This window comes from Vanellus vanellus, assembly GCF_965231255.1.
Source record: "Vanellus vanellus genome assembly, chromosome: 8".
In the NCBI taxonomy this organism is placed as follows: domain Eukaryota; kingdom Metazoa; phylum Chordata; class Aves; order Charadriiformes; family Charadriidae; genus Vanellus; species Vanellus vanellus.
In genome coordinates this window covers 24,752,661-24,765,420 of record NC_138913.1, presented here as the reverse complement: position 1 = coordinate 24,765,420, position 12,760 = coordinate 24,752,661, and the positions used below count along the sequence as shown (strand labels likewise).

Sequence of the window (12,760 nt, the reverse complement as noted above, 5' to 3'; positions counted from 1 at the left end):
AAGTGTACACCCATTGGTCCTCAAAATAGGACATTTGATTTAGCTGAAAGCTGCTAAAATAGTCACAGAAATATCCAGGGAACATTCAGAATTTATTTTGGGGTCTTGTGGTTAACTGGGACAGGGTGGCATGGACTTTTGGGTCAGAAAGCAGTCATGAAGGAACTGCCATACAGGAAAAACTAGAGATTGACCCTGTCCCAGGTCTGATAGCTCAAAACAGTTAGCATCAGATGCTTTACACAAAGCTATATGAAGCCCTGCAGTTGACAGCTCCAGGGTATAAAATAACATGCCCAGGGGACTTGCCCAATCTCTCACAGTCTTTCCTGTCTTTAATATACCACAAGAATTTCTCGTTGTTTGTTTTTATGTCTTTGACTCTTTGCTCTTCAAATTCCATTTCAGGCTCTTCAGTTTCCTTCTCACACTACCCACTCTGGATTGTGCCTCTGTCTCTAGGATTTGCTAGTGTTGGATTTCCAGTTTCTGACAGCTATTTCTTTTGCTCAAATAACCTCCTGAACTTTGTGTTTAAGCATATGGATTCACTTGCCTTTCTGCTCCTTTTCTCACATGGTGCTGTTCCTATTTGCAGTGACAGATCATCGTGTGCTTAAGTAGCTACTACGCCTAAACTGAGATTTTAATTTCTGTATTTAATCACAGCCATATATTTAAACAGTGTTCGCATTGTTCTAGTAATCAAGAGGGGACCCCAAGCACATTGGTCATCATGTTTTCCAGTCTCTGTATAATCTAGGCTGAACTTCAACTATAAAACTGTATTGTATGAGACAACTTGCACATTTTAATTCACGCCTACATAAACCAGACACAGTCTTCAGATAACTGAAGCAATTAAGGTAGACAAGTAATATTAGGATCACTGAATCAAATGTAGCAGTGGCCTCTAAAAAGTCTGTTTCTATCACATGCGTTGTTTTAGCTACATATATTGAGATGCTTCACTGCATGGTTTCAGGGGTCTCCCTCAATCAATAAACACATTATCCACAGATTAATGACAAAAGTAAATTGCCATATATCATCCCTCTCACATCTTCAGTATCCTCCATGGATTTGCCTCCTTCAGCCTCTATGAATTAATCTCCGCCACTCTTCCGGATCATTCATCATGCTCTTTCCTGCTCTAACTCCCTATCTCCTTATACCACAGAATGTCTTTCATCTCTGTTGAAGTCACATTTTGGAACAGCTTTCTTACCTCTATTAATCTCTAGCTCAAGACCATTCTCCTTACAGCCATATCACCTCCTCAAGTCTTTGCCTAACAGAACAAAAACATCTTACCACCTTTCCCTTCTTACTTTTCCTTGAAACATTCATCCCTAAATTTTGTCATTTTACATTCCTTTGTGTTTAGCTACTATATAACACAAGTTACATATACAAAAAAAAAAAAAAAAGACAACAAATGCTAAATTCATACTGCTTACCCAACTGAACTATACAGCTGCAAATAGACTGAAATCCACTAAATGAGAATTAAAAATTTTGTATGAAACTTGTAAATATAAAGACAGTTTGCCATGTTATCTTTTAAATGTACACTTGCTTTTGAAAGGAGTTTGGAATATATCGATCAGCGCATAAAATAACTAAATAATGCAAAAAGTTTGAAACAAAGGTCTTCAAAATGCAAGGAAACAGTAAAAACCCATTTTATATCAACATTATCTTTATAATACTTTTTTTACCATTAATGAACACCATTTGGTGGATCTTCAGTAATGTATTGAAGACAGACAAAAATACTCATGCTAGCTAAGAAAATACTAAACGTGGCACTGAAATAGGCAGTACCGCCTTATGTATTATAATGTAGGAGCAAAGGGCAGCACAGTTGTATCAAAGACAAAGATACAAACTCCTGAAATCCTGTCCATTTTCCCACTCTCCATTCTTAGCTACAAAAACAAAACCCACCCAAAATACCTATTCTTTCTATAACTTAGTGCTGTTTACAGAAGAAACCAATATAGTTGCCTGCTAAACACAAGCACGACAAAGTCCCACAGTGATTAATAAAGACTTCCCAAGTTGTACAGTAAAAGGGAAGGATCTTCTATTGAAAGCCTATCACACCTACCAGTGAACACAAAATGTCCTATATAGCCTGACTCCGATGGAACAGAGCCATACAAGCCCTTGGTAGACCACAGGAGGAAACAACGGAGGCAGAAGTTTCCCAGATTAACAGCTAAAACAGCTACTGGTCTGGAACGTTTCAGTAGACATAGAGCAACACCAGCACTCGGTACAGTCACAACACGTGAACACCTACAGCCACATATCCTGTAAGATGTATCTTAAACACCTGGGATAAATTTCTCAAGAACACATCAGAAATTTTGGAATGGACATCTAAAACAAAAGTCACTGGTAACTGCATTCCCTTAGGTGCCTTAGAAAAAATAACTTCTGCAATTAAAGTTTTTAATGAATTGTTGGCTTATTAATATGGAATTAAATAATTAAATAATGGAATTTATACAATAAAAGAAATCTTACACTATAATACCTATTACTACTATGGCTTTATATAGCCTTCAGCCTACACATTTATCATACTTCCAACATACAGACTGCATGGTATTTTCACAGTCTTAAATATCGCCCAATTATAACTGTTTTCAGGAAAATCAAGGGCTTTTAAGCCTGTGCATGTACAAGGGATGGGGGAAGTAGGGTGACCAAGAAAGTGTGGTAAGAGATCTGCTTTTCTTTCTTGTATGCCTTTCTAGCTGCTTCCCACCATGAACTGGTCTTCTTCTGTCAGTAACCACTTTGCAGGCAGGCATTCCTGGAACATCAGTCTAAACCTTTCCTGTCAAGTTGGTGTGTGACATTCTCATTCTCCTCCTGTGTATAGACCAGCTGCTGAATACACATTTATTAAAAAAAAAAAAAAATCCACACAAAACCAAACAGCAAAAGAACCAAGTTTCAACTTTCTTGAAGCGTCCAATTCAAAGACCACTGAAATCAGATGGTGGAATATCATTCATCCCTGTTGCTCTAGACGTTTCCTCCTCCTCTTTCTTAGAAGTCTGAGTTTAAGAGTTATAGATTTGTCCAGACTTTTTGTTTCCCCCCATACCTGGTAGATCCGGCAGGCTCTCCTGCAGTTGCTAAGCACAAACGTATTGCAACTCAGAGCTCCTAACGCGTGTGCAGCGTGCTGTATAGCTGTGCTCTATGCAATAATCCGACACTTGCAGGAAGCGCTGCACTTAGTGCTGCTCTGCTGAAGCAAAAGGGCTAAAACATTTCTGAAGTCATTGCTCTGCAACTAGCCCGGACATTTATAATAAATGATGTTTCCCAAAATATTCAGGACTTCAGAAACAGGACGTTTGTTACCACTCACAGAAACACCGAAGTGTTAGCTTTGAGTTCAGCCCCAGAATTCAAACAACATCATTCTCAGGTATTGGTAAGAAATCAAAAGTGGCTTTGGGGATAGAATCTTTAAAGACATTGCCATTTTTTAACTATATTTCTTTTTCTGAGTCATTCCTTGAAATCTTCAGTCAAGAACACAGAACTAAACTCATCTTCTTCCACAATACCGTAAAAAAATAAGGCAGTAGCCCTGGGATTAATATGGCTTTCTATCATATGAGCTCCTAAATAGCACCAGGACACTACAAAACAGTATGAAGGGAGTTTGCCAAAAAAATGAGCTTTGTTAACATGTGAGCTTGAAACTTTTGACCTTTCAGAAACATCAGGGACAGTGAACAATAAAAAAACCTGATAACACAAATTACTTTTTGCTGCTGATGTCAAAAGAGGTTTTTTCAAGAATAAGGAAACATCAGCAAAATAAGAACCACTATATAGAAGACACATAAAAAAAGTTAACTTTACCATGGAATAAACTATCATCGATAATCAACTAATCATAATCTATTTGCCTCTTCAAAGAGTACAGTCTTATACAGGAACAAGGTCACAGATCCTTTCAATGTTATCCAGAGTCAAGCAAATATACCAAAAGAAGCAGATACCACTAGTGGGGCATTTCCAAAGATTCTCATTAGTATGGCTACATCTGTACTTGATTGACTTAAAATATGATTCCAATGCTACGTAAGGAAAGATGGGTTTTGATAGCAAGTATCAAATCCTTATCTGGCCCCACCGAATATTAGCTAGTGTTTTCAAGGTGTTTGTTATCTATGTTGGCAGAAAGCAAAACCTTTTGCCTACAGAAGTGTTTGCACATCACATAGTCATACACAATTCTATTATTGATTTACCTACAAATTTCCATCACCTTCCTGTATTTCCTTTGATACATAGTTATACCTTGAGGTCAGCAGAACTTCCATTTCTTTACAACCTGGGTAAAACACATCTTTTTCATCTCTTAGCTCAGGTCTCCCTCTATTATGTAGCAAAATCCCTTATATTCTATGTTGACCGTTGGTCTTATGCACAAAGTTAATGAACAACTGACAAGTTATAACAGCGTTCACTTACTGTAAACAGATACCTATATTATACAGCCCCAAACTGTAATGTAAAAAAGCAATCTTAATTAAGCAATTAAGAAATTAAGGTTGCTTAATTTATTTAGTTAGCCCTACTGAACCCCAAGGGACTGCCCATGTGCACACAACTGAACATGTTTGTGTATACTTCCATGATTTGGACTCCTACAGCACACACTAGATAAAAAACTTGAGGTCAATTTCTCCTTAAATGCTTGCAAAACTGATGCAATTTCACTGGAATCAGCTACCATAGAGATATGAAACAGTAATCTGAGCTTTTCTTTATTTTTTCTGCATCCTTACTCCCCCACCACCAGCTTCTTGACAGGCGAGATATTTTGCTACTGACAGGCCAGCAATTAACCTGCTGCCACAAAAGAATAACAAAGAGCAAAGCAAAATGCGAAAAATGAAAGATTCATCGTAGGTATCACAGGAAAATCTAGAAACAGCATCATTTCCACTAGGGTTCTTTTCCCTATGGTCATACAGCCTCTCCTGTACAAATGCAGTGTTGTTCAGTTATTACTTCAATTTCAGGATTTAATTTCCTCCTCAGCACTTGAGATGCAAGTAGGAAGGAAAGGAAAGAAAAGAACGAAAAACCGAAATAAAAGAAAAAGTCACTACACAAATCTTTTGCTTTACCTTGGCTGATGAAGCAGGAGCTGCAAAAGCTTCAGCTACTTTCCCCCACTCCCCCCAAGTGAAACTGAGTCCGTTTTCTAACCCCAGTTAAATTTTTTTCTCCTCAGAAAACTGAGTGGTTGGCCTTGGCTTTTGTTTATTTTAATTTCTCACTAACATATTCTGCATCCTCAATGGAAATTAAAGCTCAAAACATTTCCTAAGCTTTCAAAAGAAATTATTTTAGCTTTGCAAACGCTTATGTTTATTAACATCTTAAGCAGAAAACGCTACTTTCACATTTTGATTCAAACGCCACTGTTCATTGAAAAAATATTTTGACAAAAAACCTTGATGCAATTTATCAGTACTCCTACACTTTCCTATTTCTGGAAATAACTTTTTTTCCCCTACATGAAGCCTGCCATCCAAATACCAGAAATGCTTTCCAAATATACAGGTGGTATTTGCATGCTGAGCCCCGTGTGGCTGAAGGTGACTGCAGCCGGACTGCCGCTGCCCGGGAACTTGCACATCGCCTGTTGAAAGCTCCAAGCCCTCTACGCAGTACTCATCATGACCACAAGGCCACAGGCAGAACGGTGTACTTTGATTATGGGATGTTTGCTCTTACCTCGTCTAGCTCTAACTATCACACTTCACAATTTTTATTCACAAATAATTTCAAAAATTCTCTGTACAAAGTAAGACACAGTTAAATGATGGGCTCAAAGTCACCAAGCCAATCTTTGACAGGTGCCAGGACAAAATATATACAAGTTAAAATTCCTTGGTGAAAATTGCTGGCTTCCTTTGTGCGATGAAGTATAAAGCACTGCCCATTCAAACCACAAATTAAGGAATCTTAAATGTTGCGATTCCACACTAGCTCTCCTGAATCTAAGAAATATATACCTGCTTGAGTGAAATCAGCCTGGCTTGTATTAGGCTAAACACAATAAGCCAGCTTCAGGCAGAACAGGCACCACCACAGGGACGACATCAATAGGAAAGTTCAGCTGGAGCAAGGGCAAGGCACACGCAAATGCTACACGATGCGGGAGGTCCAGGAGGCAGCCAGCAGAGCCCTCAGACTAATAGGTGTCGCCCAGAAACGGGCCAAGATCCCTGGATCACCCTAATGATGCAGCGGGCAGATTTTACCAGCAGGAAACACACTCTATTAAACTGTTGTCCCCGTCCTCTTGTAGAAAATCTGAGACACAGGAGGCAGGTGAATCTCTCCCGCACAGAAAGCATGTTCTAAGAATATGATGTGATTTCTACCTCTTACAACAGCCCAAGTAAAAACTCCCCAGACACGTCTGTCTACAGCAATAGTTTGCATAGATACAAAGAAAACTGGAAGGAGGGGAAGAGAGGAGAATCAATGAACCAGTTTCAGGAGTCCAAGAGCTTAACCAAGAAAAAAATCTATTATCAGAAGCCTTCAATTCACTATTCAAAAAAACTATACCTGCACTAGAGAACTGTCAGAACTGAGAAAAGCTTAAAATTACCAAGTTAATGAGACAAAACTGCCATTTACAAGCATCTATTAATCCCAGTGGTTCAATCCCAGTGGTGCTCAGCCAGTTCTACTTAATACATAACTAGCCATTCATTCCCAAGTGAAATTAGTCAAGCTTTTGTGAATAAAGATTGAGTTAAAACAAAGTTATGACTTAAGGAATTGGCCCCAAGATGTCAATTCACTATCATGAAAATAAAAATTGGGCTCTCTATGCACACAATGCTTATTGGTATTACTAGTACTTACTTGCTGTTGAATAGGCATAGACATGCCTATTTTTTTTTTATTTTGGACTTGGTTTTAGGTTGCTATGATAAAAATCTCTTTAGACAAATTACCTTTGCAAAACTATAAGTAATTAATACAAAGCAAGCTACCAAATGTTTACACGTTTAGGGTCGTAGAAATTTGCAAAAAAAACAAGCACATTTCAAAAAAATTGGTCAGGTAACTTTCCCAGCTTCTGACATAACACGAAGGATATGTCCAGGAATTCTAGCCACTGAGTGAGTTTGTTACCTGGGATGCCATGCCCTAAGTCTCACGCAATGATGAAATGAGGAACAAAGACAAGGGCCCGCAGGTCCGCACATCACACGTAAGGCAAGAGAGTGAGAAGTCGGAGAAAATCAGGGCTGCACGAAGCCAAGAATCTGGGGGAGGAAGACCACGTGGAAAGCAAGTGATCCAGGGAAGGAGAGAATAGGGCACCAAACTGCAGCCCCTAAGAAAAGCAGAGACCAGCCTGATACCAGGATTTGACTGCTAAAGCATAGCATGACAAGGAATAACCTTTGTCATGAAATCACTTAACAGTAAGTGACAATAACATCCACAAGTAAAACCTTAGCTTTGACTCCACTGGTAGTACCATGGACATTCATATCAAGTGCTCTTCCCCATGTCCACCATACTGGTTTATGACAGAGACAAAACATTTTTAATTTGCTTAATTTGTTTTAATCAATATAGAAATAGATTTTGAAGAATTACCTTGGGTTTGAGAGAAACCAAATACTCCGGTTGCCAAATAACTCTTATTATCTAAAAGACTAGAGAAAATGCTATGAAGTAGAGATTTACAAGCACTATAAACTGAAACATTAATATTTTATTAACTAGTGTGTTTTTCACACTAGAGAAAACTAGGGAGCTAAAGTACCTTCCAAGCACTCTTGAAAGAAAAAGAGAGAGAGAAGGAAAATAATGCTGAAGCATCTCCCATAAAAGTATGACAATACATAAGGATTTCACTAATATAGAAAAATTGCATGCCTTCTACAATTTTCATGGCGTTCTGTTAAAGAGGAAGCTTATCTGCCATATTTTAACATGGTAAATAAGAGGTTATGTTCTGATTAAGATGAGTATGTGCCATCTGTTACGTAACTAAAAGACCAATTAGAAGAACGACGTCTAATGTGATCAACCTCAACTGGCCAGGTTAATTCATGAAATGTTCCAAACAAATGTATAATCTTTTCTAATCACTATTGGATTAACTGGACTAATCCAATTGGATGTATATAGTGTTCTTACACCACCACATTTATTTTGAGTATTCCACTGGCCTTTTTTTTTTTTATTATTTTTCCTTTACAATCTATATTAAATTGCTTTAAGAAAAGGCTTTCCAAAGTTTTGGAATTTTATTAAAAAAAAAATCAGAAAAGCCATTTAGTGATTAAACAAAATGTTTTGTGCAAGATAATTCTTTAGCACAGAAGGCTCATTTCCCCTTTGATCCTCCAATGAATAATGGTGAAATTTCACTATAGAAAATAAAAATTATTCTGGTATTACAGAGACCTGGAAACGTATGCTTGTTTTAATTTTGAATCAAAACATACCTGAGGAAAGCAGATCAACTACAATTAATCATCTTTCCCAGCTATGGATTTTTAAAACTGTACAGTAGGCATCCTCACATCACCTACAGGTATTTGCCGGGCAACTCTTCAGATCATATGGCTTCTCCAATTCCAGAAGGTCTCTAACCCCATGAAGTAGAAGAATAGGGCTTCCCTCCCATCTGTAGCTGACCTGCTTATTAGCACTGGGAAGCAAGAACCCAACCTAAAACAAGCCACATACACTGCAGGTGACTCCCCAACGATATTCCTTCAACCAGGTCCACATCGTATTTTCTTTTTTCCATAATAATGCTGGATGAAGGTGTGTCACAAATGCACAAAAAATATACACAATAAATGTGGTGAGAAGCAAATGGAATTTATCTTCTTAGAAAATTAAGCTGGAGATGGAAATGGCAATAATTTACAAAGGTGAGACTGACTGAACTTGAAAAGGTGCTACCTGCATTGACTTGTCTACTCCTTTGGTGTCCATTATGGTATGATAACCAGTCTAAGGAATGCAGTGTGCATTAGTGACAAATTCTATCATTTGTGTCAGATGAGACAGTAACGAAATGGCTTCTGCAGACTGTAATCAGAAGTTAGCTGGCAACACTGGATGGTGGGATGCAGGAACTTTCTAATGCATTTGAAAAATTTGAATTTGATAAGTTTTCATTTTAATTGCACTACTTACACTTGCATTTTGCTTGCTTCCCCTCACTTAATGAAGCACATCAAATCCAACCCTTCTCTAACTTTACCGATTTCAGTCTAGGAATTTGATTAATTTTTTTTTTTAAATCTTATGTTATCAGTGTTGCAATGAGAGTCAGTGCACATTTCATTCTGACCTTATCATTCCATCCTCCCTGTTTTGAGAAGGCTTGCCACTATTTTTTCATTCATAGCATCATGGAATCGTTTAGGTTGGAAGGGACCTTGAAGATCAAAGTCCAACCATCAACCTAACACCTAAATCATGTCCCTAAGCATCACGTCTACCCATCTTTTAAATACCTCCAGGGATGGCAACTCCACCACTTCCCTGGGCAGTCCTGTTCCAATGCTTCACTAGCGCATTTTTCTCTTGCTTTCAGTTGTACAAACGCATGCAATAGCGAAGGTGTTTTATTTACTGTTATCAAATTAGTTGGATTGATTAGAACAAACTCAAAGACCATGTTGTGTGTAAAGCAAGTGTCAAGCAAAAAGAGGCTGCAAACCCTTTGAATACATGCTATTTAGCAATTGAATTAAAAGCAAGTTCAAGAGAATTTAAGAAAAGAGAATTGTCTAGGCTTTTTGGTTGGGATTAAAGTTGACTAACGGAACTAGGCACTTAATTCCCTCTTAGAGCCTTTTAAAAAAACTTTGTATTTCATAATTAATCCTACATAGACTTTACCTTTCACAGAATCTTGTGCTCAGTAAATTAACATGGGAGCCAGACTCAGAACACCTGCTTGGCTGTGTCTTTTTTGGTAGCATCATTAAAGTAGGGTAAACTATCCTAAACTCCTGAGGCTGTAATCCAGAAATACAATTGCACTTGTGTACCTAAACTCAAGGACTATAGAGTCTCCTCAGCACATGGTTCAATCCCAAATTGCCCAGCACTGGGTGAGGCAGCCATTCAGCCAGCCCATATCACGTAGCTTGCTGCAGCATCTACTGCCTTCCAGCTATCTGAGCTAGCGTCAACTCTCACTGCGCCTCTCGACTGGACTGTAGGCACACACAGTTTAGGAGGGTTGTCTTTATAAGGCCAGTTAATTTTAAGAAATAACTTTTTTTGCGACAATGTATCCAGCAGACTTCTCCAAATTGAGTCCTGAAGGATCAATCCCACACCAATATGAAACCTAAGTACCTAAATAGTTTATGTCAGAGAAGCATATTCAATGGCATTGAGATTAAGGCTATGTAGATCCATCTAGCTCCAGGTAAACAACAGGAATGGAAAGATCTGAGGTAGAACATGATACATTCTTGTTCATGTTGTAAAGCTGACACCACACAGCACAGGGGATGTGAAGTACTGCCAAATTAATGTTCCTCTGGGAACCCGTTACTCTTTGAATTTCTTAAGTTTACCAGATTTTATCTGTGCAATCTTAGTATTGTGTTAATGTAGTTTGTCTGTCTCTACTATAGATAATATACTCCTTAATGGTTAGAAAACCTGAAAGAAGCATTCATTGTGTAGAAAAAAAATCACCATGGTATGAGTGCTTCACAAAGTCATTACTAATACATCTTGGACCTCAGCACGACCCATTTCTAAAAGATCCACATAAAATAATAAGCTTTTAATTTCCTCCTCCAATGTTTCTCAGCATTCTATCATTCTTTCCCATCACCAACATAAGTACAGCAAATCTTTAACAAATGACCTAGAGGGTTCTACAACATTTGTTATAAGTTACTTAATAAAAATGTTTCATTTACAAGTGTCTAGAGAACCATCTGTTAATAGCCTTGAAAAAGGGTTAAAAATGCAACTTGCATTTCCTAAGGGCTTCACTGAAAGATCAACATAAATAGTAATAAAGCCCCCAGTTTAACACACACTTAAGGCAGGTTGTAAATAAAAGTTTTAAAGATATAAAAATAGTGGTTCTTCGATTGAAAAAGGGGAGATTTTGAAAAATGAGACAGTCAAAATGTATTGGAAGCATGCCCAGTTTAAAAATATTTTTCATTTGTACTGTTTCTAAAGTATAATATAAACAAATCCATTCTCCTAATTGAACTGATTAAATCAATAATACACAATTAATTCAGCTGCATCTTGGGCAAAGATTACACCTTTCTATGAATCAATCCCATCTCTTCTCTCTGTAATCAACCACGGCAAAATTTGAATGTATCTTTAGAGCCTGGGTGCAGATTCGCAAGGGTAGCAAATCTGCATGGCAGCACTGATTTCCATGGTGCAAGGCTGATTTGCACCAGCTGAGGCACTGGCTTTTGGCCAGAAGCTCTATTAGGCTGGTGTAAAACAGCTAGATATCTTGTGGGGTCATCCATTACTCTAGTCCGTTTCCTGCCACCTCCCTCTTCAAATTCAGGAATCTCTGGACATGATTCACACTGCTTATCCGTATACCTCAATGCTGAATGAAAAAAAAAAAAAAAAAAACCAAAAAAAACAATTACTGAATTCAACATTGTTTCCCTCACTATGAACCATATCTTGGGTTTGGTGATCTGTTTTTTTTTTTTCCCCCCAGATGTCAGAGCATTGCCAGAATCCACAGTTTAGGAAATCCAGCAGATGGTCTGTTTGAAAGAATGTCCTTGTAGGCTATATACCCATGACATGCAGCGCTCTGTCACGCCTATGAGCGGCTACGTGATCTTTTCTCGTTGTGACAGAATGCTCATTTCAGGCTCCTCATTACAACACTGTTGACATTCTTGCATTTGACAACGTGATACTAGGCACATTACTCTGCAGTATCATTTAGTGGTATCGCTGATATCAAATATTTATTCAGACCAAACTGAAAACCAGCATGATGAAATGCTGTTCATTTTTCAGCTAGGAAAGTTACCAGGACATGCAGCTTTGCTGACAGGTGTCTGAAAGGAGGTTCAAAGGATCTACCAAGTTCACAGGTTATGTCAAGTAGGTTGAGGGCATCAAGGACTTCACACCAAATAATAAAAAAAAAAAAATAATGAGACATGCATTGATTAAAGACAATAATTCCACAGTGATCTCAGCTGCGTGATCTTTGACAATTCATCAAAATCTGTGTCTGCTTAACTCTAACTTTCAGATGAATAGGTTTCCTATGAGTATGGCTTGCGTGCCATAATCCTATTTTTCCAACATCTAACCATTTCTACATCCTTTCCAACCTTTATGGCAATAAAGGACAGTCTTGCAAACGCTGTGAAGAGCACACAACTACCAAATCTACAAAGAGCTTGACACAAAGGCTCGAAGACAGGAATTTTATGCTCCTTTTCATGGTCTGCAGCAGTAGCGCTGAAGCCCACGACAATGTTTGAGTATCAAACCATTAACATAACCCCCTATCTTTTTTAACACAGAGGACTGTGGACCAATGCTGTTACACTGAGTGTTGGAGCTGTCACAAGGACAGAAATAGTAGGGAGAACAACGAAGGAGATTCACAGAGATACAGAAGTAGAAAGGGAGAGAAGAGGATAGAAACACAGGACAGGAATAAGAATTGCCAAAA

General features: G+C 38.2%; 1 protein-coding gene across 1 annotated transcript in view; it reads right to left on the bottom strand.

Moving 5' to 3' along the window:
- The window catches only part of LOC309675052 (glypican-5-like), a gene marked incomplete at its 5' end in the record, with an annotated part of 391,179 nt that overhangs the window by 318,407 nt on the left and 60,012 nt on the right, over positions 1–12,760 (bottom strand). The gene's annotated exons all lie outside the window — the stretch shown is intronic.